The following is a 26,893-nucleotide window of genomic DNA, read 5'->3' as shown; positions in this document are numbered from 1 at the left end:
CTGTTTCAGAGTGAAAGATGATGTTTAGAGAGCAATGCCGAGACACTGGACTGCCTTCTATATATCCAAAACCCAGTTTTACAAACTACAGAAACTTTTATTATTTGAAATTACTCCAGCCAAGAGTTACATTATTGATGACATAACTTCAACACAGACAGTGGCTTGAACATTCCCAGCTGGAATTCCTACTCCCAGCAGTCAGATGAGAGGCTTATGTAAAGATGATAATCACCTCCTGACTGCTGACTTTTCCTGTCCACTTAGTAAAGTATGTTCCTGCAGGGCCTGAGTTAAAACCCATGTGAAGTTTATGGGACACTTTGTACTGATACTTTTGAATGTTGCATCACTTTTTTTTAATCTCAGGCCATCTTAAGGCATATTTTTAAACTAATCACCAAGAGCCTTTACCTATAGCTACAGCTGGAGTGACAGAAGCAGCCAAATAACCACAATGACATATTTTGTACCACTGACTACAAGCACTACTTTGGCCATAGGTCATGACTCATTGGAGTCATGTGAAACCTGCCACAGTGTGCAAAGTTTACCACAAGTAAGAGGACTTCAGGCTTTAATTTCTTTGGCTAGCACACTCCCACAGTGAGTTCCACAGCATCCAGTGGAACCTTGGAAATCTCAGCATCCAAGTCAGCTCTTCCAGGAATCAAAGAAATTGTTCCAGGGAGTCTAAGTATTTGACCATGAAACTAGTCCGACTCCCCACTTAACTGAGACTAGACGCTCAGGATGTTTGTACCTTTGGACTATGATCCACAAAAAAGGCCATAATAATCAGCCAGCTTACTGCTTTGAAAAAATTTCCTTCTGAAGTCTGCCTGTGTTCTGGGATGCTCTTTATGCAGTCCCTTTATGGCAAAGCAGTAACAGGGGGGAGTATGGCCCTGCAAAATACAAGTCAAATGAATTACATCCAGATTGCCTAATGCCTTTGAGAATTCACCATGGAGGAAATTGTGTATTTTAGGCTAGTGTGAGAGACTGTAAAGAAAAACATATTGCTTACATTGCTTTTATATGCTGTCTGTCATACTGCAGGACAATCTTTAATGCAAGAATGAATATGAAAGTTTTCCTTTAGTCACAGCAACCTTCATTCTTCATGCCTAAATTCCAGTGACTCTCTGAAGTCCTCAAGAAAATGTCTTAATCACAGCATGCCTGTTTATGCATCATGGTATTGTGTCTGGTATGTATCATGGCGTATCTGTTTTAGGGTAAAACTGCATATCAGTACTGGACTTCATGAACAAAATGAATAGACAAAGATTTCAAAATGTGACCCCCAGTACAAGAAAGACACAAAACTCTTAGAGTGAGTACAGAGGAGGGCAAGGAAAATGGTGAGAGGGTTGGAGTACCTCTCCTGTGAGGAAAGGCTGAGAGAGCTGGGATTGTTCAGTCCAGAGAAAAGAGCTCTCTGTGGAGACATTATTGTGACCTTTTAATATTAAAGAAAGCTTAAAAGAAAGATGAAGAGAGACTTTATATTGAGACTAGGACAAAAGGGAATAGTTTTAAATTGAAAGAGAGAAAATTTAAATTGAAGATAAGGAAGACATTTTTTACTGCGGTGAGACACTGGAACAGGTTGCCCAGAGAAACTGTGGATGCTCCATCCCTGGAAGTGTTTGAGGTCAAGTTGGGTGGGGGTTTGAGCAACTTGATCTAGTGGAAGTTGTCCCTGCCCAGGAAAATTGACTAGATAATATTAAAGGTCCCTTCAAACCCACACCATTCTATAAAATGTACACTGCTTAACTGAAATGAGCATACTGCTGCTGATCAAACTATATCAGTTTACATTCTATTATTCCTCTTACCTTTTCAAGTTCTTTGTCTCATTCAGAGTATTTAAGATGTTTTCTATTAGGTCTTGTTTGTATAGCAGTTGGTGCAATGGGGCCAATTCTAAATAATATTGAAAAACATTATTAATAGTCATTTTAGTGTCAGACAAGATTTTGAAGTAGTTACCATTGACTCTATTTGGAAATGCAGGAGAAATTTTCTGTCCCAAGTAGACTGTTTGCAGTCACTGGCCAGCTATGAACATTTCAGTCACACTGGATGGGATTCATCTCACCCAGTCTAGAGCCATGCTGCAATTGTAAGTACATCATACAAGCTGGTTATGTAAGCTGCATCTATTCCAGTACATAAATTGAGACAGGCACTTTTTTATTTGTCAGTATTGGGAAGAGTCCCTGACTAGCTCCTAAAATACACCCAGACTTTGTTTTGGAGAGTGCTGGCTGACCTGGGTCAAAACTACACCAGGGATCAGGCTAAAAGTTAGGCAGTATGGACAATTGCATGCCAGAGGATGAACACATACACTGGCTTTAGAGATGTTATTAATTTAAAAGTAACTGGAGGTATTGGTGTGAGATGGGCACTTCCAGAGGTCAGTTCATTGGATCTATTGATAGTTGTTTACAGCAGATGGAATCAAGCTGTCATTGGCAGTATCTGTGCTGACTGGAGTGAGGCCCTATGGAGGAGCTAAAATGTACAGTTTAGCATAGAAACATAAATTTCTGTCCATTGTTTCCCATGCATAGATGGCATATTTAGTGCCCTCTGCTGAAGTTTGATAAATACAGCCCATAGCAGCTCCACACCCTTCTGCAACACCTGCAAGACAAGCAACTTATCTCCAATTGTTCTAGAAGCGTGTTTTGGGAAAGAGACTAGTGGTCCTCAGAAAAACAGCAGCTCTGGCATGAGATGAGGTCTGTGCTTAGCAGCAGTTGTAAGGTAAGGATAGGCACAACACACAAACAGAGAGCAGTGCAAAGGGAGTAATATCAGAAGGAGACATAAGTTAGATTCAGACTTCAAATGTGATATCATATATACATAATATGCTAACGGAAAAACTGAAGAATTGGTGTGAAGTGATGGACTGCACGACTGCATAGAAATGGGTGTGCATGCAAAGGTTTACTTTTTCAGTGTAAATGTGCTTTATTTCACTCTTGGTGAGTTGCATGTGGATATCTGCACTGTATAATTTACTCATGTGTTTTGCATTCCTCAGTGATATCAAGTAAATTCTTTGGTCAACTCCTATAAACAGTGCTTGAATCATAAATGAATCAGACATCTCAGATGGCCATTAAGCTTGTGCCTGTGGAAATATGAACGTTTTATATTTGCTGGCATGTGGAAAAGGTCATTATTTATTCTTCCTAGCCAGATAGATGTATGAAATTTTACTTGCTGGAATGATTCCTTGGCATTTCCTAATATCATGGAACATGCTAAGTATTTCTTTTTTTAACAGAAGACAAAAAGGGAATATGACTGTGTTGCAAATGTTAGTTGGAAACAATTTTAAAGAGGGAACTAAATGTCCATGTTTATCCAGGAAAGGTAGATGGAAACTTGGAACCACAATGGTGTTTTCAACTGAGGAGGTCTGTATGATCCATTAAGCACTACTGCATCATTTTCTCAAAAGACTGGGGCCTCATCCTCTTCCTCTGGAAATTAATGACAAATCTCCCATTAACCTCAATGGGAATAGAGTCAGGTCATAAGTCCAAAACTCTTCTCCTCCCCAGGTATCTAAAAAGAGCTAAATGATTAAAGAACTGCTTCTAATCCCTCTGAAACTGATTCTAATGTAAGAGGTGGAGATCTGTTTTCCATGAGACTGACTTCAGCGGGCAGATCTGTTGATAAACTTATAAAAACCAAGATGCGTTTTGTCTGTGGCTATCCAGGGAATAAAGCATTCCATGAGAACCATATATTAAATGACATTCTTTTAAATTCTGTGCTTTCTGCTTGTGAATAGGTGAACATAATGACAAACAGCCAGAAAAAGTCTGGAAGTCTTGATAGCCATAACATCCGCTACTAAATCCTTCACTGATTATTATTGGGAGTGGTCTCACTGAAGCAGAAAACTTCCCATTCCGGAAGAAGGGGCTCTGTGGTAATAGATCTTAATATAGTGGCAGAAACTTGGGCACTGATTCAGATTTTAGCTGTGTTGAATTGCTCTCTGTAGAAGCCTTTTATTTTCCATTAAGGAAGTAGGGATCCTGGAGTGTTGATAGTCTTAATTTAGCTTTGTTAAGAAGTCAGTTTTCAATGGAATGACTGTATTAGTGTCATCTGAAAAGTGAAAAAAAAAAAAAAAAGTGAGGAACTAGATTTTCTTGAGTATAAAATTCCTTCGTTCATCTCATGCACCTCATACTTTGTTTCCCAGTCTCCTGCTGATTTTCCCTCTGTGCTTAAGACCCAGGTGGCATGAAGCAGTCCAGGTATGAGGGTGACAACCTGTTTGCTGGGAAATGAACTATCCCACGCCAAGTGTATGCCCAGAACAGGAGAGACAACAATGCTGTGCTGCCTCTGAGCTGTGTGCCAGCTCTTGTGGCTCTTGGAAGTAGTGCCTTGTGTAATCCCCCAGCTGGCAGCATCTGGTGCATCAGGTATGCTGGTGGAAACAGGCCACAGTGTCCCACCACAGCCTGGCAGGAAATGATTTATAAAATGACACAGCTGAAGAAGAAGAAAGAAGAAAGAAGAAAGAAGAAAGAAGAAAGAAGAAAGAAGAAGAAGAAGAAGAAGAAGAAGAAGAAGAAAGGTGCTTTTTAAAATTCTATACTTTTTTTAAGCATTGAGGTTGTCAGACTGGAATTCACAGATTTTAAGGTCAGAAAGAATACTTAGGAACTTCTCACATGGCCTCCATAATAATGGCCTTGAGGACTACACAGGCATTGTTTAATCCATCTTGTATCTTAAAGAAGAGATATTTATGGTTAATAAAATACTGAAAGTGTGGATTATTTTGACAGGGCAATTCTATTAACTGAGAAGATACCTTACAATGTGCTCTAAGAGATAAAACAGAGGTATGGGAATGTAATTATTGATCTTGTTTTTGACTTGGCATAATTTTTCCCTTTCTACTTAGAAATCGGACTGTGTACTTCCTTAGGTATTTCTATGATAAAATCTTGGTAGGAATTGTAATACTCTTCTACAGACAAGCTATTAACAGCACAGGTAAATAGGAACTTTGATGTTCCCATAATGAGGACAGTAAAATTAATTAGCCAGTTCATAAACTCAATTTAAACTTGCAAAGATTTAAGGGTGTTATTAAAGTACTCATGAGAATGCTATTATAAAAGTTAAATAGTGGAAAAATATGCATTTCATTTTGAAATGGTGAGAGAATTAATTATATGTGAAAATACATTGCTCTTTGTATGTGTTCAGTCAAAGGATAACCTTAAGTACTCCTCTGAGATATTTTTGCTATGTTCCTGTGTCTGATATACCTATTATTTTTCAACATATGATATGAACATTATGTCATATAACTTTTACATGCTTTTACTGTATATAACCCAAGTTACATAAATTCCAGGCTTTCTGACTGTTTGCAATCTTTAAAATGTAATGAGCTGAAAGATTAGCTTTGAGCCCTGGGGCCGGATTGATGTTTTGCTTAACCATTCAGCTGAGAACAGCTTTTAGAGGGATAACTCATGCTGCATCACATCAATAATAAAACTAAAGACCTAGATCCAAGCAGCTATGAATGGGAATTAAGTCTCTCAGAATGTTATAAACTTAAATGAAACAAGTCTTAAACAGAAGGCAGCTGCAGGCACTGGATCTAAACTGCATTAAGATGACATAATATTCTTTTGGAAACAATAAGGCTTCCATTGACGTGTTCTAGAAGACAATCCCTCAATGGAAATGAGTAACTAAATTAACATACTGTGATGAAATATGACTCATACTGAAATACAAGTCTCTGTGGGGTTTCCACATCTGAGAAACATATTCATAAGTAAGACTGTCAAACTGAATGCTCAGTTTCAGGGATATTCTCTGATTAGCTACCGTTCAGAGAAATACAGAGGAAAGACTAAGATTTTCCACTGATGGCAGTGGAAGTAGGACAGGGAGAACAGGAGAAGGCTTTTATTAAACACGTGTTTTTGTTGAAGACACTGCTTCTATTGATAATGTTTGTGCAATATTTGTCCAAAACTAATGATATTGGTTCTCTGTTCTTAACAATACAGATTATTAAGTCTCTTTTAAACCTTTTGGTGCAATAATATGGCTGCATGGGGTGTCAATATCATGTGTAACTCTCATTGCTTATACTTCTCAGTTTTGCCTTTATCAAGCACTACGTTGTACCCGTTTAGTGATATTGCTGCATGGGAAGGAGGAACTGTCTTGAGAAAGCAGAACTTTGTCTTTGAAGACAGAGATCTGTTTTGTGCGTTACCAGCTCTGACTGGCTGCATTCAACCAACCAAGGTCAGGTTGGGTGTGGTCCGAGGCACTCCATCCAGTGGGTGGCATCCCTACCCATGGCAGGGGGTCTGGAACCAGATGAAATTTAAGGTCCCTTTTAACCCAAACCATTCTGTGATTCAGAGCATGCCTGTGAAATACAAAAAATTAGACAGAAGTTGTCACATTTCTAGAATTCATTTGTGTGTGAAAGTGTGTGACAATAGAGATCAGCCAAGACAAAGACACTTGCCAGGCCTTTGCTGAAGAGGAATGTTAGTGCCTGGGAAGCTTCAGTGGTAAACCTAGGGTAGTAGAATTCACACCTTCATAGTTAGGCAGCAGAAGAGAAAAGAAATCAGAAGGAAGAGAGCTCATGCTGTATTGTGCCCAACATTAGTATTTACAACTATTGCATTTAGATAGGATATCAATTCCTGACCTTTAAGGCATTTGGGAGTCCCAGGGGACATTTTATGGACAAAATTATAGCATTCACAAGCTAAAAAATTCTTGTCTCCAAGTGCACCCTCATCTGTTACAGTCAGGTTGAAACTCCTGTTTCTCAGAGAACAAGGTCCTGTTGTTAGGGTGCCTGTCTGCACTTTGAGTTCCTGTCTTCTGCCTTTTTCTCCTGGAGTCACACAGTTCAGCTGGTCAGTGAGCTGCCTATGGCAACTTCATTTAGGTTTGTAGTGGGTTGACCCTGTCTGGTTACCAGGCACCCATAAAAGCCACTCTGTCACTGCCCTCCACAAGAGGACAGGGGAGACAAAATATAACAAAAATTCATTATGTGAGCTAAGGACCAGGAGAGATCATTCACCAAATACCATCCTGGGCAAAACAGACTCAGCTTGGGGATATTAATTGAATTTATTACCAATAAAATCAGAGCAGAATAATGAGAAACAAAATAAATCTTAAAACCACCTTCCCCCTACCCTTCCCTGCTTCCCAGCTCTACCTCCTCCCCCCTAACACCAGCACAGGGAAACGGGAATGGGGACTATGGTCAGTTCATAAAGTGTTGCTGCTGCTCAGGGAGAAGTCCTTCCTTTGCTCCTCCTTCTTCCTGCTTCCCATGGGAGACAGCCCCCCATGAACTTCTGCAATGAGTCCACCCCACAGCAACATGAGCTGCTGCAGTTTTGGCCACTCTTTCATGGGGAGCAGTCCTTCAGGCACATCCTGCTTCAATGTGGGTCCCCCACAGGGCCACGAGTCCTACCAGGAAACCTGCTCCATCATGGGCTCCTCTCTCCATGAATCTCCATGTCCCTGCCAGGATCTTGCTGTAGTGTGGGTTTGCCACGGGTTCATGGCATCCACCTGCTCCAGCCTGGCTCTCCTCCATGGGCTGCAGGGGTGCAGCTGCTCCACCATGGGCTGCATTACAAGCTGCAGGGAGTCTGCTTGGGCACCTCAAGCACCTCCTCTTCCTCTTTCTCCACTCACCTTGGTGTCTGCAGAGTTGCTCCTCTCACCCTGCTCTTCTCTGGCTGCAATTACAACTGTGCAATAACGTTTTTTCCTTCTTAAATACGTTATCACTGAGGTATTACTGTCATTCCTTAGTGGCTTGGCTCTGGCCAGCAGCAGATCCATCCTGGAGCTGCCTGGCATTGGCTCTGCCGGATATGAGAGAACCTTCTGGAAGCTTCTTACAAACGCCACCCCTGTAGTTCCCCCGCTACCAAAACCTGGCCATGCAAACTTGTAATACAAGATGCTTAATTTTTGCATGCAGAACTCAAAGAGTGTCTTTGGTCAAATATGATGCAGCATGGACTCATGGGCAGGGTCACAGGCATGGCCACATCCTTGCATGCTGTTGGACTGTGTACAGCTTGTGCAGGGGCTGTCTGCTACCGAATGAGCAGGATGGCTGGGCCCTACCAGGGCACCTTGGTGCTGCCAGCTCTGCTGGAATATGGTGGCCTCATTCCCAGGACCAACAGCTAATACAAGGAGAGGTCATGACTTAGAGAGGGTTGAGGGCTGCTGTGAGTACATCATCAAAAGGAAGCCTAAGAACATATGGTCACACTGGTCAATGGGATGAAGGGCACAGAACAGACCATTGCAATCAGGGCTTATTGCTTTATGCCCTCATGCCTTCCATGCTGCTGAGCTCAGCAGTGCAGTGTGGGCTTCTGAAGTATTGTCCACAGGCAAGGAGGGGTGAACAGGGGGCATGCAAACAGTTTGGAAATGCGTCTGTCCATGCAGCAAGAAGAATTATATCCAAAGGGGAGCTGGCTTGATGTCATTGCAATGTTGCTCCCTGTCACCATTGGAAGACCGATGATTAAAGGAGTCTACTCTTGACTGTCCCACCTAAGCAAGGATAATCTTGGGAAGTTTAGGCAGGTCAATCTTACGTGTTACTTCACACGTTATACCCAACAGAGGAGAGCAGTCAATATGCTTTAGGGTGGAGCAACTTTTCAGGGTGACCTTGACAGACTGTAAACCAAAATGTGTGCTGTTTTACTGGGGGGAAAACAAGAACAAGCAGCAACACAATGCCACAACATCCTTAAATTCTTTCTTCTGTCTGTATGTGGATGCTGTTCATAATATCTACAGAGCTTATAAATTTGGAGTCTGTCTTGTCTTTACAATAGTTCTGTTTGTGGTTGGTTTGTTAGAGCAAATGGAGCTTCCAATGCTAAAATGTGAAGGAACAGCAAGATTTTCATTTTGTATTCACAGAATACAGTGCTGCAGAGCTAAAACTTGGTTTCTGCTGTTCTGTGGTTTTGGTTTTTTTTTAATTCTTACTAGAAGTAATGTGAAAACTGCAGCTGGCATAAAAAAAATTCCCTTGAACAAACACCATAAGAATATTTTAAGTAGGAGAACAATGAGGTGTCAAGCGCAGCTGTGCTTTATCTTCAGGTCTGCAAAAAACTGAACTAAATTTACTTTCCCTCAATCCACTTGGAAATAAATATAAGGGAATATGCATATGCTATCCTGAATGCAAGTCAGATTTGAATGCATGCTATAAATGAAGGGCAGGAAACTAGTTCTTTGCAGATCTATTGCCTTGTTATCTAGAGAATATCATACATGAGGCCCAGGAATTCTCTTTCTGGACTATGGAAAGTGCTATAATGATTTCTTACTGTTTATTAATGTAATCACATCACCTTCCACTTTAATTTACAATAGATACTATCTAGAAAGCCACTGTTGGTAATATAATATTTGTTGCTACTTATAAAATATTTCAATATGTTAAAGAATCAGCCAAAAAACCAAAAAGTCCATAAAATCTTGCTTTGAGAATACTTTAAAACACACAAAGCACACTTGATTATGTTAGGGGTGCTCAATTGCAACAACATTTCTTGTAATTCTTTCGCAGATTTTCTGTCTCTTGATCTTAACATCAACAAACGTAGTGAAAATGAAATGTAGCATTTGGTATGCTGACAAAATTCTGCAGCTGTTGAAAAACCCCACAAAATCACTGTTGATCTTTGTATGTAAATGCCTGCATTCCCAGTTCCCCATAACTATATTTGGTTGGTTGGTGAACTGTCAAAGGCTTTACTTTGGAATCAAAGCTGCCACGGATAACTCTTTGTTATAAAACCAAATTATGCTAAATTGCATCTTTCAACTGTATTTCAGCATATGGCTGTTTGCAGTAGGGTAGAAAGCAATTTAAGCTGTCATTACTTTTCAGCTCTAGGTCACTGGCTCAAATATGACCTAATCAGTAAAGACTGTGAATCATTTCCATCTGATGGATGTTTAGTAGCTTGTGTAAAATGTGCTGGTAGACACAGTGAAGTTTATTGGGAAAAGGTGCCCACATCAAAAAATCCAATAGTACAAGTCAGCAGATTGGCTTCTACTTTTAGAAGGAAGAAAGAACTGAACAGACCTGGAGGCAATTGAGTGTTTCTCAGATAAAAACTCATCAGATTAACACTATATAAGATGGAAGCACAACTCTTTGAGACTGGGTGATATGGACTTAATGGGATCCAATTTTTAATACTATTTCCATCACTCATTTACCAAATGATGATGAAGAAGAAGCAATTTCAGTGATATTTTTAATCTAAACCTAAATATTTCACTGATCCAGGGAACAAGTTTTTCAAGACAGACAATTTGATCACTCCATGTCCTTGGGCTCAGATACTGTGCAATATTTAAATGTAAAACATCTATATAACACTAATGGTTATATTCTATAATCTAATATTGGTGTTTTACTTGGCAAAGAAAATAACTGTATACAGCTCCTTGCTTACGATATTGCCATTTTCACATCTTCCTCACTGATAAACTTTAATTATAAATAAGCCAATATTAGATTTTCACTGAGATACACCATTAAAATCTTGGCATTTATCACACACTGCAGCTGAATTTGAAATGGGACTTTCATGATTCTGAATATATTCCAGTACCCTGGAGGTGTGCTGGAAACTGTTTTAGATATAGCAGGGAGATATTCACTCCTTAGGTTTGCTTTCTGCAGCTTCCTTGAGGGATAAAATGGCTTTGTTCTGTGTTCCATGTGAAAGTACTATTTTTTGTGATATGCCTTTGTTAGCAAAAAAGCAGTTTGTCTCATATTCCAAACTGAGTAATAATATGGCCTATTCTTGAGTAACCCCATCACACTCAGAGTAATCATCACACTGAGGTATGATCTTCATCTTTTCCTCACCACAAAACCATCGAAATAAGAACAGTTTTCAATTTCTTCTTCCAAAATATATTAATTTTAAAAGCATTCCCTCTATAAGAAAGACTTGAATCACCAAATGCCTCAGTACCACATGGGAGATACAGTAATTGAACATTATATTGAACCAATCTCAGGTTTCTACAGAACATAGGCAAAATTGAATTTTGTCATTTTGATGGATAATGCATTGCCTTGGCTCACAGTCAAATATCTACACAGCCACTTGCTCAGCCCCTCACCCAGTGATAAAGGGGGGAAGATGAGAGAGCAAGAAGAACTGTGGGACAAATAAAGAGAAATCATTTACCAGTTACTAATACAGGTAAAACAGATTCAGCTTTGGAAAATACAACTTGATCTTTGTAAATTGATATAAATATCTGATTATTGCTTGAGATATTGGGAAAAAAAACTGCAAGGAGAAACAAATGTTTACACACTTAGGGAAATATCCTTCCCACTCTATTCTCAGGCTCAGCTTCACTCCTTCACTCCCAATTCCTCTCTCCTTGCTTGTTAGCACCACAGTGGACACAGAGTTTTTTAATTCTAACCACGAGTCTCATGGAGGTGGTCACAATACCACAGTTTCTCTGCACTGCTCCTACTTTCTCACTCTTTCCTTCTGCTCTGGCACAGGTCTTCCATGAGGTACAGTCCTTTGGGATTATGTGCTCTGCTGTGGAGTATCTCGTCCTCCTGTGGCCTTGGGGTTGCCTCTGCTGTTTCTTGTTCTTTTGTGTTTGTTTATTTTGTTCCCTTCTCTCTCTCTCTCTCTCTCTCTCTCTCTCCCTCTCTCCCTCTCTCCTTCTTCCCTGCTGCCCAGTGCTTTCTGATCTTTCACATTTCACAGAGGCCCTGCAAGCTTTCCTGATGGTCTTGGTTTTGGGCAGCCCCAACCTCTTCCCACAGACACCATCTGTGCTGCGTGGGTCACCTTCCATCCTGCTGACCCCCTCCAGGGCTTGCCAGGTACATATAAATTAACATCTTCTTTCAGTGTTGGCAGTGGCAAAATGTAGTTTTATAGCAATGTAAAAGTGATGTATGAAGTAAAAAGATGTCGAAGGTTTAGGAAAGTTAGTGGGATTTGAAGAAATATATAAGACATCTGTGATTTGGATTACCTCTTCCTCAGAGACTTTCCCATTGTAAACCAGCCTGCAGTGACCCAAAATCTGGAAAGGACCAGTAATTTGAGATTAAAAAGCCCATACCTTATCAGGTGAGACAGAAGTATTCTGGTGTTTTCACAGCTGACTGTGGTCATATTCCTGAGCCCTTTGTGACCCTTGCTGAGGCCATGGTCTCCTCTGTGCCCCTGGGGCAGCATATACCCACTCACCCACCTCATGAGAGCCTCTTCTGTCTCCATCCCACCTGCAGTATGGGACTGGAGCTCCTCTCCTCCTCTTCCAAGACTAGCAGCTTGGTTTTTTAGTGGTTAGCAGAGTGGAGGCAGACAAAGGTGCTCTGGACATTTGTAACTGTCAGCTTTCAAAGGAAGTAGCTAAATTGTCAAAACCTAGACTCACTTCACTGTTATATCTTTTGTTCCAAGCAATTTTTGAATTCAGCTTATGGAAGTCAAATTGTTTTTTGATATTAAGTTATAAAGAAATGTATCTGTTTTCTACTGCTTATCTGTTTTCTCTCAAAATATATTTTAGAAAGTATTTGGTATAAGGCAAGCACTGAGCATTCTTGCTCTAAGAAAAATATAAAGACTTCAGAAATAAAATTATATTTATCCTTCAATGTTGTTTGCTGTGGTCTTATTAAAGCCTTATGAACTACCTGACTCCATTTTGACTTAACAATATTCCTTCAAACATCTCTCCTTTTATGAAGTCTGTCTAAGCTGTTGCCAGATGAGATTAATTCTTTAATCCTAATAGGTTTTTCTCTCTCTTTTTAAATGCTTTTATATTTTTTTTTGGCATTATACCAGTCATGACCATGCAAATTATGGTTTTCTGCCTAATTTTCTGGGACTTCTGCTCTAGACTCAAAACAATCAGGACTAATGTTCTTTCTGACTCCAGTGGGGCAGAGGACATACCTATTTTTTTTCTTTTTCTTATTAGTCTCAATATATTTTCTTCAAGAAAAGAAAGGTATTTCTCATGTTCATCCCTCTACTGATTCATTCATTGTATGTTGACTGGGACATTTCACTGGGATCAGGAACAGCTGAACAGTACCCTAGGGCCTTTCTTAACCAAAACAATAGAGCACATGCTGAAGTCTGATTGTTCTATTACCTTTTTAAAAATAACTTTATTAAAAAGAGATTCCTCTGTGACTCACTAAGCACAGTCCTTTTGGTGTCACTGAAGCTTATCTCCATTCAGCAAAACTGGGCCTGGCTCCATTCTAAACAAATACTTAATGTTGGCTGGAGACAGGGGTCTAACTGCTTTAGTGAAAGAGCAATGCAAAGCTGGTGTGTATATTGTGAGGCAAGAATATTTTGAGAGGTATGTCATTTGAAACTAGCCCAATCTATGCCTTGTGTAATCAGCCTTCCTTCTGCAAGGTGAACTAGGAAAATCTCTTGCATAGTGGCAGATAAGGATTACAATATAATCAGTTCAAACCTTCAGGAAAATAAAGCTTTGAAGGATATGTGGCAGAAAATGTGAGAGAATGAAAAGCAAATGTTCATCTGCCTTGAATGCAGAATGGATGCCACAGGGAGAAAGGCTTTAGGCAATGTTATTCCGCCCTGTGGCAGTCAGTTACTATGACACATTGAAATAAACAAGAAATCTTCTGTCAAAATATTTTTAATGGCAAATTACATTTTTTCAGACGGAGTGTCTCTAAGAATAACATTGCTTTATTGGCTAAAGTAATGTATAGTAGTAACTAATGAGCTTCCTTTTGGCCATGTGGTGTATTTTGGGTGCCTTATGGAGCTGTGTGTGTCAAGACTTTGTGCTCTCCATGATGGATAAATGTTCCTGTGGGTCACCATGGTCTCCTGTCTCAGTCCTTTGCTGCAGTATGGTGTGGGAGATGAAGTCCAGCTGGGAAGCCTAATTTAGAGACAATACTAATGCAGCTGCCTGTATGCCATTTGTGCTCAGGCTGACTGCAATAGAAATTCCTCCCAGATAGAATTTATTAATTGAATTATCACTGTAATGTCACTCACATTACAGCTATTTTAATATACTAAATTATATTAAAATATGCTACAACTACTGAAATTTAATAATCAATTTATTAGCAGGATACTTGGTACATCTTCATCAGGGGACAGCTAATACTCTCCCAAACAATTCCCAGTCATAGACTGGGAGGTAGCTTGTCCAAAACCAAATTCCCAAGAGAGAGTTTGGATATGACATCTTGTTTTGGATTTTGAGGATACAGGCATAGCCAAGCTGTGCTGGTTGTTTTCTGGGTCAGATAATTCACTCTAACATAATTTAATTTTTTTTGGTATGGATATAACCTTAGTCTTCTATGCCTTAGCCTTGACAATCCTCCAGTATATTTTTGAAATAATCTGACTTCACATCCTTATGTAAAGGAGAGAAGGAATGGTTGAGGAAGATTGAGGAGGATTTACTTCTTTTAATAACAGCTCTGGGCCCTTGCATGTCAGCAGCATGTGCTTTTTTTCTTGCTATCTACTTCCTACCAGGATGCCTTTCAGGGATGGTACAGGAGCTCGGACAGGCTAAAAATACAGTCCTGAAGGGTTTCTGGGACATAAAAATGATGATGTCTGTACTCTGAGGGCCAGCTAAAATTCTTCTCTTGCTACAATTTGGTCCATAACTAAATGCTGAATAAAAGTGCCCTTGAATTATGTGAGATACTTTGAAATGGCTGCATATCAAATCACTCTGAATGTGAGGCTGAAGAGACAAAGTTTCAAGCTAAAATATCTCCTGAAGAACATCAAAGTTGACGTGCTATGCCAGGCTGGGAAGCTTTGCCCCTGACCTCATTTAGATTCCCAACAGGTCTTGTCCAACCTCATAGCAGTGTAAGGGGAAAATAACAGCAGTAGAGAGAATTCCAGGAAAGGAAGCAATTTCCTAACTGGCTTTACAAGAAGCAGCAGTCTCTCTGTTCCCTTTCCTTTATCCAAACTGTCTCCTTCATAGCAGTTGGGAGCAGACTACCTGGCTGTCAAGGTCACTTTTTGTTCCACTCTTCTCCTACTCAGTTATTCCATCCTATGGTAGGATCAGTCCTGCTCCAGCCAGGCTCTTTCCTTCTTCCTTAGGCTGACATAATTAATTTGTTTTTACAATGCTAAGAATACTTAATATGGACTGAAACAGTTGTCTCCTCCAAGCTTAGCCACACTTCCCTGAGCCTGGAAGAGAAGGTATTTTTTTCTTTCTATATACTATTATTTTTCCCATCCTTAACTCAGGTCATTTGTGATCCTAAAAGAGTCAACAACTGCTGCTCTCATACAGATGTGCTTTAATCTGTTCAACTATTGAAGGTCTACCTTAGTCTAAAGGTGGAAACATAATTTCAAAGGTGCAATGATCCCTTTCCCTTAACAGTAATTACAGTGTAGTAGCACAGTTGGCATGAAGGTTAGGGAAATCCACACTTTTGGGAATGAAGGGGCTGAGCTTCTTTACTTACAGCACTATCATTAAAAGTGTATGCCTTCTCTGGGTAGACAGATCCTTAGATTAAACTGTGTTGCGTTTAATCTCTAATATCCATTCTGATTTTCTTTTCTGGGGCTTAAAAAATTTTATCTGCTCTCTTTTCCCAGGATTATGGGCGCAAAAATAGTTTACAAGTTCCATGTCAAAAAATCACGCCTTTTGATTGCTTTGTGCTTTATAGAAAGGCAGACAAAGAAATGAAATTTTTTCTGGGTGAGTCCCTTAAGAAGGAATGATATAAGAAAGGCAGTATTTTTTGTGAAAAAAAAAAGGCAAGAAGACAAAGCTGTTGATCCTTGTGTGACTAAAACCAGACTTCAAAATAATTTGAATTTGAGGAGCCATTTGTTGGTTAAAAAAACAGAGGAGCACCTAGAATTTTATCAAAGCCATTTGTGGTCAGGATTTAGAGCTGGATTGTAAAATGGCTGATTGTCAAATAAATGGCCAGGAATGAATAATTGAGGAAATGGAGAATAATATCTCTTTATAGTCAGTATACCAAAAGGCTTCCAGACATTGCAGAAATTCTCATTTACTCCTGTTCAGTGAAGAAAGCACAAGCATGGCTTTAAAAAGACTGTGTGGGTTATAAACATTGCCTATTAGGATTATTTCTGAGACAATCCCTCTCTGTTCCCTGAATATCAACTGCATGCATTAGGAAGGCAAAATCTGAAGAATTTTTTTTAAACTGCAGATGAATGTCATACCCCAGATACTCCTGTGCTAGCAGACGTAGATTTTGAGTCCTTGGTCTTGACTTTCTTTGGAGGCCACTGCTTTTGCATGCCTGCAGAGACACCAGCCCCTGCAAACTCCCTAATCTGTCTCAGTCAAAATTACGTTACTCTGACTAGGAATTTGATAATTTGTCTTATCTCAACTGCTGCAGGTACAGCAGTTTCCCCTTCAGCAACTCTGTTGTGAGATTGGATAACCTTTAAGATAAGGGCATGATAAGCAGTTGGTGACAGGCTGAGAATGGTAACTTATTCCACCATCACAGGGCTGCTTCTGCATAATCCCCATCTGCTTATATCTCTATTTGTTTCCTACAGTTACCATTTACAGGCAGCACTTATGGTATGAGTTCTGTTCTATATTCTGGGAAAAAATATGCAAGTACATGGCAAATACAATCTCTGACAATGAATGATGGCATGAATCAGGCTAGAATTCTTAAAAATAATCTCGTTAGCACTTTTTTTTAACAAAGGAAAGTTTTATTTTCCTATTACTGCCTAAATTGCATCTTCTTTAATAACTTAAGGATACACTTGGTTCAGCATTGATATCATTTCAGGGAATATATTTCTGTACACACAAGGAGATTTTCAAAGCTCTTTTAAGAAGCCGAGTTACTGGTTTCTTTAGTGCACTATTCTTTTCCTCTTTGTGGCAAAGGAGATGATATGTCTAAAATCCCTAGGTGCCTTTGAAAATCTTGTTGGCTGACATAGTATAAATTTTGTTCATTTTTTCTAAGCAGACCTAGTAAACAAGGTGGTTTGGAAAATATTTCCATGGAACTTTCATTCTTCTGTTCAAAAGCTCAAAAAAAAATTTCTCTTGTATTTAGAAGTTCTCAGAAAACTTCCTAATGATAAGGAGAAAAATCAGAAGTCTGAAATGTCAGGAAAAATAGTTATGTTAAACTTTATGAAACAGATCAAAGCATTTCCTTATAATTTCAGTATCCATTGTACATTTTCCTTTCTGTGTTTTTAATGACACCAGCAAATTTTTATGATATGTAATTACACTAAATTTGCTTTATTTCCCCTGTTCTCCTCTTCCTTTTGAATATCTGTGCTCACAGGCTGTTTACTTATAGAAACACAATTTTGGGTGAACCACAAAAGATTTAGGTTTGAATTTGAATTTGGGAGTGATCCCATATGTATTTATATCCAAAATAAATGCATTAAGAAAGAAAAATAAATCCTTTTTTCTACTTAAAATTAGCTTCAGTTTGGTTTAGAGTGTTTGACTTGCCTGTGGGAGTGTAGATTTTCAAGCTTTGTTCATTACAATCTGTAATTCTTCTCTGTCCAAAACATTTTATTTAGCCTGACCTGTAGTCTTCTTCAAGGAGTATACAGAGAAGTAAAAAAACCCAGAGTTCTTTTTACAGAGAAATATTAAGAAAATAGAATAAAATTGCAATTAATTTTAATTCTCAACTTTAAAATAATCTGCAATCTGTTTGTTTTGAGTTTATTTATGGGAATCTGAATAGGTGGAACAGTTTTTCTAGAAGGAACCGTCATGTTTTCTGGTGTGTGAGGCTGAGAATTCAGAAAGTAAAACAGAGAAAATTGACCAAGGGCAATGAAACTAGCTCAGTGCTCATAGGAGCTTGGTATGCCCTGTTTGTGCTAAACATTTGGAAATATTTTTCCTAAAACCCTTCCAAGAACCAGTCTTGCATTTTCCATAATTGTCTTGAAAAATTGCTCCTTTCTAATAAATTCGATATATTTTTAAGTTTATTTTTGAATATTTTAAAAATCTTTATGCAAGACTGAAACCCCACACTATGCTCTACATGACTGCATCCCCACCAGTTACAGTAATTCTCTCTTTCAGTTTTGTAGAGGAGAGTAGAGCTGCCTTGGTCTAGGGCTGTTTGTGACTAATCAGCTTCTAAGCTCACAGAGGAAATATATTTCCTTGTATTCAAGGTTCTGTGCTCCAGATGTGCTCCTCTCAAATTCCTGCACCCAAGGCATGGCACACACAGCTCTGGAGGGTGTCAGTGATTCCTGGGCTGCTGGTGCTTGAAATACAGGTGGAGTGGAGGGAGGCAGAACTGTGTGATTGTGTTCTACAGAGTCACACACCTACTGGCAACCGATTAGACTTCTTAGATCTCTAGCTCAAGTACAGTTGGACACCTTAATAAGAACTGAATTAATTGGGCTCCAAACTGAAGAATAGAAGCACTTTGTTCCAGAGGTAACAGAACATTGACTACTGTAAATAGTGTAGGCTGCTGGTTTAAAGAGAGAAAAATATAAGGAAACAAAACTTAATAGTAATATTTTTCTTCTGTAGATGGCACAAGTTAAGAAACCAAAGCTTGGTCGTCTGTAATTTATGCAGTCTTTAAGCCTTAAAGGCACTTTACACAGATGTTTATTTTTTGGGAATGAGGGATGTTAGTAACCAAAGATCTGTCTCCAAAGAATGTGTCTGAACCAGCCACTTATTTGCTAAAATCCGCTTTCCAGTAGTACAGGTTGAAAGTCTGGGCAAGTGTAAAACCACTATCAAGGACTGTGAATGTCATACCTAACTTTTGCATTGGTTTTCCATTTCCTTTCTGAATTAAAAAAAAACCCCCAAACTTAACCAAACAATGAACAAGTTTCATAAAATACCTGTCTTCTTTATTTACACAGAGCACAAAGTCAGTATAATAATTTTCTTCTGTGCAGGGCTTTTGATCTTATTGCTGAATCTTGCTTTGTATTAGATATCCGCAACCTTGGATCAGGCAGAGAGACTCAGGACCACCTCTTGGGAACATTTTCCAACCCAAGTGAGAAACTCTTTCTATTTTTTAACTTATAAGAGCAAATCTTATAAAATGTCTTACATTGAGCAATTTTCTAGCACAGGAATGATCAGAGGAGTTCAGGACTAGAGACTGGGAAGTAAACAAATGCACAAAGAGGGGCTTGCAGAGCCTTTGAGATTTCTGGTGTAGGTCCGGGCTCAAATTACTCATTTAGAGACCCCAAAGTTAATTGCCCAAATTTGAATTCATATAAAAGTTTGCAAAAGACTAAAGACCAAGGCTGGTTATATAGAAAGAGCCCTGTTCTCTGAAAGATGATGAAAAGTACATTTGGCCCCAGGTTTCTATTATCATCTTCATTATCTGCAACCTTTGTGCAAACATCCCTGACCTTTTTATCAAATATCATGTTTCTCAGCTAGCACCAAGAGAAAGAAATACATTTACTCAGGTGTTCATTTGTCTAGAGGTCCCGGACTTCAGAAAAAGAAGCTATTCATAAACTTGTTATGTTAATCAGACCAGTAGGAAGGTGAAAAGAAAATGGGGAAATAGGAAGAAGGAACTACTCTTTTTCCCACATCTCTAGCTCCTCTTTGAACCACACCAAGAAAAAAATCACTTGGAGTGGGTGGCCTTTTTCTATTTTAAACAGCAGAGTTCATTGTCCAGCTTTTAGGCATCAGCTTTTAAGAATAGGATGCAGGTTGTTAGCAGGGAGGAGCCCTGAACCTGTGTATAACTGTGCCTTGGGAGGCTGCCCACTGCCCCATTTTGGGTATCAAGAACAGGCATCCTCTCTATGACTGTACAGGGAAGAGGTTTTCAGAAAAAATATCCTTGTAAAAATAAAATTACCTTGTAAGGAAGAACTTAAAGCATTTGAAAACCCAAATCCTTTGCTAAAATAAGAGGCATATTGATGTGTACCAATTCCAAAGTGGGCAAGGAGATCCTTGGATTGCCTAATGCAAGAAGTTTCACTTTGTGGATGTCTCTTGCAACAGCTTTTCTTCAGAAGTCATCTTTTTCAAATTTGTTTCAGATCAAAAGTATTCATTCATGTACCCAGTTTCAAGGATAGGGCTCTTGAGCTGGCTCTTACAAAAATATCCAAATGTCTAAAATTTCATGACTCCACTGTCCCTGTGCAGTAATTCACCCCTTGGGCCATCCCACTAAAACCAAGGAAATACTTTCAAATTAAGTGTGACCAAGATTCTGTTCCTGAATGGCTTGCCAGGAGCACAGAAGGAGTCTGTGGCACCCAGCCCAGCTTTCTCAGAGGACAACAGGGTAAACTGGCTGAGCAGTGAACACCTTGCAAGAAGACAAGCATGGAGAAAAACTGCAGGGGGATCCACTGTTGGAACATACCAAGCTTGCAAGTCTGCAAACATGCATTTTTAGAGAAGCTGGCAGTACCAATTGAAATAACCCTTGGGCAGGTCTGTGTTTCAAGGCCAGCTCTGGTGCAATTGGTAGCATGAACCCACACTGACTTTGGTGGCCAGGATAATCCTTGGGTAAGAATGGATTATTCATGAATGGTCCCTCTACTCTTGCATGGATGTACATGCTCCTCTCTAGCATCAGCCACAACAAGTCCTCTCTTTTTTAAAATAAACATCTTTATTCTGACCAATAAAAGGAAATTTACATCCCCTTGCAAGAGCTCTTTCAAATCTCTGAAAAGATAAATGGTGAGCAGCAAAACCAAGACTTTTTCTAGCTCAGAACATTTTCAAGGGAAAAGAATAAATAAATTGTGTTAATCCTTGGATTTTATCTCTATAATGAATAGAATTGGAATTTGAGCAATGTCTCATATTTTTATGGGACTGGTATTTGCAGTCCATGAAAATACCTTAAATTGTTCCCTTTGCTGCTGCTGTAGCTCATTCTAAGTATAAATCACAATCAAGTTGGAATGGGAGATTTCTTTGCAGCCTCTGTGAGAGGTGACAAACAACATCAAAAGGCTCAAGGCTCTGAAGAGTGCATCCTTATAGTCTGAACTTCCCTGTGGATACATGGTGACCTGAACTATGTATTCACACAAAATGTGAAAGACTTCTGGGGCTGTTCAGGCTGTGAATTGGGATGTGTGAAAAAGATCAGCACAAAAGAAAAATAGAAATCTTGCAATTCACTGCTCATAACAGCCTGATGCACAATGGCAGTCCCAATAAGAACTATGCGAGAAAAAGCAATTTGTTTTTTGAAGGAATTAATGACAAAAATGATGAATGTTTCTTCTAATGTAAACATAGGTTTTTACAAGGGTGATCCTTCTAATAGGCTGACCCAGGGTCACCAGCCATGGTGACTTGTGCAATAAGCTGGAGCCATGAATGCTGGTAGCCTGGGAGTTCAGGTGCTGAGCAGCAATGAGTTTGAAAGTTAGATTGTTGTCCCCTTGTTAACTGGGAACCTTTAAGCATTAGGAGCCTGTAGAATTTCCTGAAAGGCCATCTGTGCAGCGCTTGGGACCTGATGAGGTGAAATCCAGGATTCCCACAATATCACTTGTCTACCAGTCCTTCATGTGCATTGTTGAGGGAGTAGGTGAGGTGGCCAGAAGCTGCATAGGTTGCAAGCCCATCTGGCAGGCTTGGTTCTGTGGGAACCTTTGCTCCATGCTGTTTTGAAAGGTCTCCACAGAACATTATTTCTGTGAAAGGATATTCCTTGGCATAAAAGTATTGTGTTGGAGGAGTTTCTGACAAGTTCAAATGCCTTTCAGCTGATGCAATTCATACATCTTTCATTTTTCAAGGAGCTCTAAAAGTAAAAACCTTATTTTAATGCTTCTTTAAATGAAGGGTAATTCCAATGAAGTCAGCAGACTTGCACTAATGGGAACCTGTTAGAGTAAGGCTCACATTCTGTGATTTCAAAACTGCTGCAACCCTCAGAGTGACTTTCAGTGGGACAGCTGTTCCTATGTAGAAGACAAAGAGGGCTATCAGGTTATGAGAGTGCCATTGAATGTTCCAATCCCCACTGAAAGTTACAGGCTGTAACATCTTTCCAGGTAATATATAGTGACATACTCCTGTACTGATGAAAATCTATTGTTTAAATGAAGGAAAAGATATTGCTATGAAACACTGGAAGACTTATTTCTGACACTTTATCAGAGGTAAATGACATAAGGAATAAGAGAAGTAAAGGACATGGTGATAATTAGAAATTAAGAAATGACTTATTGCTGAAAACTGAAAATATGTTAACTACACTTTGTAGTAATTAGCCAAATTACTGGGTTTGATAGTAATAAATGCAAATAATTATAATTATTTATAGATGGACAGAAGTATAATCATTAAACATGCCATGGATATTGGACACTGAGGAGTAATTTAACTGGATACATCCTGCTTTATACTTGCTCTTCATTTTATTTATTAGTCATTTGAACAGTGTTTAAAATTATTTATGAAAGCATTTTAGTCCTATAATTAGGATTAATATTGAAAGTTACAGCAATTGCTCAAGTAAAGTTAGAATGAGAGTGCTGTGTAACTGTATATGCAGGACTCAACCAAACAACCACTTAAGATATTGCTGTGCCAAATGAAAATATGACAATTATGGCTTTAGGCATGACTGATTTTTTGTTATTATTCCTTGCTTCTCTGGTCAAAGTGGAGGTGAGGATGGGCAATTTGGGCTGGAGGTTCCAAAAGTAAATCTACTTTTGATTTTCACCTAAACTTCCTCAACAAATTGCATTTGCCTTGCCACAAAGTACATTCAAGTGGAAAATAAGGGTTTTGATGGCCTGCAAGAAATGCAGAAGAAATAGTGGAAACACTTGTAAAGCTTCTAGAACCTGCTGGTGCTTTCCCCTCTTCCTGTATATTTAGTTCTTGGGCAGCTGGGTAGAAGTGGCAAGTTTGCAGGTATCACCAAGTCGTAGGTATGAAAGGAAGGGCTGAGCTGAATTTTGCTGCTAGCTGTTCATTTTTCCAATAGGAATAAAGGCCTTCTAAAGCAAGATGGAAGGAATTATTCCTCAGGGTACATCCAGGCTGCTGGCTGTATAAATCATCTGAGAAGTATGCTTGCTGGTAAATTATCTGTCTGATTTTGGGTAAGGAACTGAATTCAAGTGAATGGCATAATGATCAGGCAACAGCATCTCCTGTTTGACTGTGGCATTTCCTGGCTCTGAGGAAAGACAAAAATATCTCTAAGCTATTGATGAGGACACCTGTCAAGCAGGTGGATAATCTGGGAACCTGTTCCCATACAGAGGAAAGTTTAGCAATGATATAATGGAAAGCAACCTTGACCAGCAATAATGGGAACATCCCCATTTTTCTCACCCTCTGGGTGAGGGAGATGCAGGTGGTTTGTGAATACAAGAGCAGGGAAAGCCACATTCCCAGCAACCTGCATTAGCCTTTGGCTATAAGGTAATGGGAACACTGACTTGAATGTTGGTTGTTAAGTCACTACAGCCTTGTGAGGAAACTGTTTTGCAGTTCCAACTGTTAATGCTTATCCAATCCAAATATAAAGTAATTTTGAGTTTTCCTGATCTATATTTATGGTGGAGGTGCTATTTCTCAAAGATTACTACAGTGTCCAGATGCAGCTGAAACATTTTAGCAATTATGTGCTTATATGCATAATAATTTTTAGTTTAACATCACAAAGTAAAACAATTTCAGCAGGCAATGTCTCCCTGATATTTAAAAACCTTCCATCCATTTTTTAACCTTTCTATTTGTATTACATTTATTATGTGAATTGCATAATAGTTTGAGCTTTCCTGATTTCTTTGCCCTGTCCACACTGATTAATTTTTGTACCTGCTTGTAAAATCCTGCAGAAGTTAACAGCATCCCACCTGCACTGTATTTATTGTTTGCAAAACCTTTAGTTCAAATTGCATTGTATTTGACTTGATCATAAACAGCTTTGGGGTTTTTTGGAACAGACCAGAATTTTTTTTATAGACTGTATGTTTTCTATTGTGGCTTGACTGTTCTTTATGTAGTTTCTCTATTTTCTTCCCCATCTGAAATATATTTATTTTTAAACTGAAATTTTAGCTACCACAGTGAATTTGAGTTAGAAAAAGTAGATGAAGTAACATGATAAAACTACCACAAGAGAAATTGAAACTTATTTTTTCCTCTAACAGTTAACTCCTCTTTTTGTTGTGCTCTTATATGTTTACATCATTTAAGAAATAAAGGCAGTGTGACAGAGATGGCTGAGTTCTCATAAAGAAAAACAGGCCCAATTATTGACTTTGCTTCTTGGGAAGGTTGTTGTTGGTACCTTGCCTTGAAAAGGCCTCTCTGTGTGCATGGTTCCCATATAAACTGGTGAATATGTTACCCATGCTCCAATCACCAGCTTGTGCAAGCACATCCTTTTATGCAGCCATACCCTGCCGCTGGCCATATCCCCTGATGATCACTTTTTGACTTTATTTTGTGCAGCATGGGCATGATTTGTAATTTGTAACACAGTTTTAGACACTTCATCTTCAGCTGAGGTGAGCCAGCTATCAGTAAATCCCTTCCTCAGGAAGGCATCTAACACAAGGCCTGGTGCCTTTTTGTGAACTTACAATAGGCAGCAGCTGGCAGCCTGGATCTCAGCATCCAGACCTTGCCACGGCGTAACTGCTGGTGTAAACACCCCTGGTTGTGCCCAGATGTGAAAGCCAGCCCACTGCAGCCCGGCTCTACCAGGCCATTCCCTGGAGAGCAGAAGGAAAGAGCCAGTGGTACAATGTCACCACAGGCAGCTCTCATCCTCCCACAGCAGCTGTCCTTTGCCACACTTCGCTCCTCAGCTTTGCATTGGTGGCATGTTAAATAGACACATCTTTTGCACAGATGCATTCAATCTATTGGGGGTAGCTATTGATTCTAATAGCATTTTGCTCTTCAGTTGCTCTTGGTTTGGCTCAGACTTTTTTTCCCCTTTCCTATTTAACTTGGGTGTCAGTCATTAAGACTTATGTTGTTGGTGTGGTTTACATTCAGCCATTAATATTTCAAAGAGCTTGAATCCATTTTCACTTCCCATCCTCATTGTGGAAAGATCAACGTACCCCCATGGGGGATTTTCTGCTCCTCACCATGTGTACAATCTTTTTTTTTTCTTTTTGGAAAAACCACCACACAAAACAGGATGTGGAAATGGTTCTGTAAAAAGAAACCAACAAAATAAGTAGTTCCTTTTACTTTATTGCTGTAATTATAGACTGTGCATGCAGGCTTTCCTACATTTGCAGATTATTTTTCAAGACAGATCTCGAATCATATTTTAGATTGGAACTAGGAGTGAATATAAAATGTAAAGCTAGACTTTTGCAAGTCCAAAGGTATTTTTCAATCCGTGCTCTTAGCAGCAATGCATCTGAAGAGCTGATCTCAAGCTCTGGCATCAAAAAATTCCAAGTGAAATGCTTTGAATCAGAGTCTTTTATATATATATTCCACATGTTATGTAGGATATAAATGTTTGGAAGCGCCATGGCTGGAATTTCTGAGTACATCTGATATCCACAGATAACATCAAATTCAGGGCAGTTGTATCAGCTCTATGTGCTACCCAAAAGTACATTTGATTTGAAGGAGACCTTTCCACCAAAGCATGCTAAGGCCTGATATAAGCTGAGTCTTAAATACTAATAAGGCATCACCTAAAAATGTTGCAGACCCAGATATTTATATAGAGAGAATATTTCTTTAAGGCTGGGCTTAAGAGCAAGGAAGAAAAAGCAGAATGTCTCAGATCAGAGGCCAGGGCATTCCAGAGAGCAGCAAAAACAATGGCAACACCTGTTGTGTGGAACCCCCTCCAGCACAGCCTTCCCCCTGGCTGTGGGATCAGAGGCTCTGGGAGATCTGTGGGCTCTAAGCCATGAGGTTCAGACATGTAGCACAAGAAGCTGTCAATAAAATAACTGGTTGGCCATTCTGATTGCAATAACTTTCCAAAAGCTTTTCCTGGCTTCCTTAGACTTATTTTTACTTGCTTAGTAGGTATATCATACAGTGCTAACCCAAGTAAAGTAAATATTGATTCCAATCACTGAAATATTCATCAGAGCTTCCTATGTAGACTGTTTCCTCCACACATCATTCTTTCTCATTATTCCAACTTAATATTGACATTTCTTAGTTATATCTAAATGAGTGTCTTTGAAAATTGACATTTCATCTAAGTCTCCAAGGCACTATAATTTCTTTTATTTTAGTCTGGTACCATAAGTTTGAAATGGATTATTTCTGGCATGAGATAAAAAAAAAAATTGCTCAAACAGGATATCACATCTCATAAAGAAACTATGCATATTACACAAGGTTTCGAATGTAGAAACAGATACTTACCACTTGTGTCTCAAAATGTAACAGAAGCATTTCAAAACAGCAGCAGCTACATGCACCCAATTTCTGTTTCCTCACTATCATCCAGAGGCAGATTTTTACAGAACAGGCTATAATGTTTGCAAAAAAAATATGTCACTTGCTCCTGGTTAGGACACATTGCTGTTATGTACTGGAAAGCTATGTAATTGCTTTCTACTCAAAAGATGAGACCTTCACACAACCTTCAGGTGCTATAGTGATAATTTATTACATGCCCAGTTCATTTAAGTAAAATCTGCTACAGTGCTGGAAATCACAAGATGTTGCTGTTAAAGAC

This window comes from Melozone crissalis, unplaced genomic scaffold (genome assembly GCF_028551555.1).
Source record: "Melozone crissalis strain CALT ecotype California unplaced genomic scaffold, PUWL_Pcris_2 ptg000027l_1, whole genome shotgun sequence".
In the NCBI taxonomy this organism is placed as follows: Eukaryota; Metazoa; Chordata; class Aves; order Passeriformes; family Passerellidae; genus Melozone; species Melozone crissalis.
The sequence above is the reverse complement of the archived record's forward strand: the minus strand, read 5'-3'. Positions refer to the sequence as shown.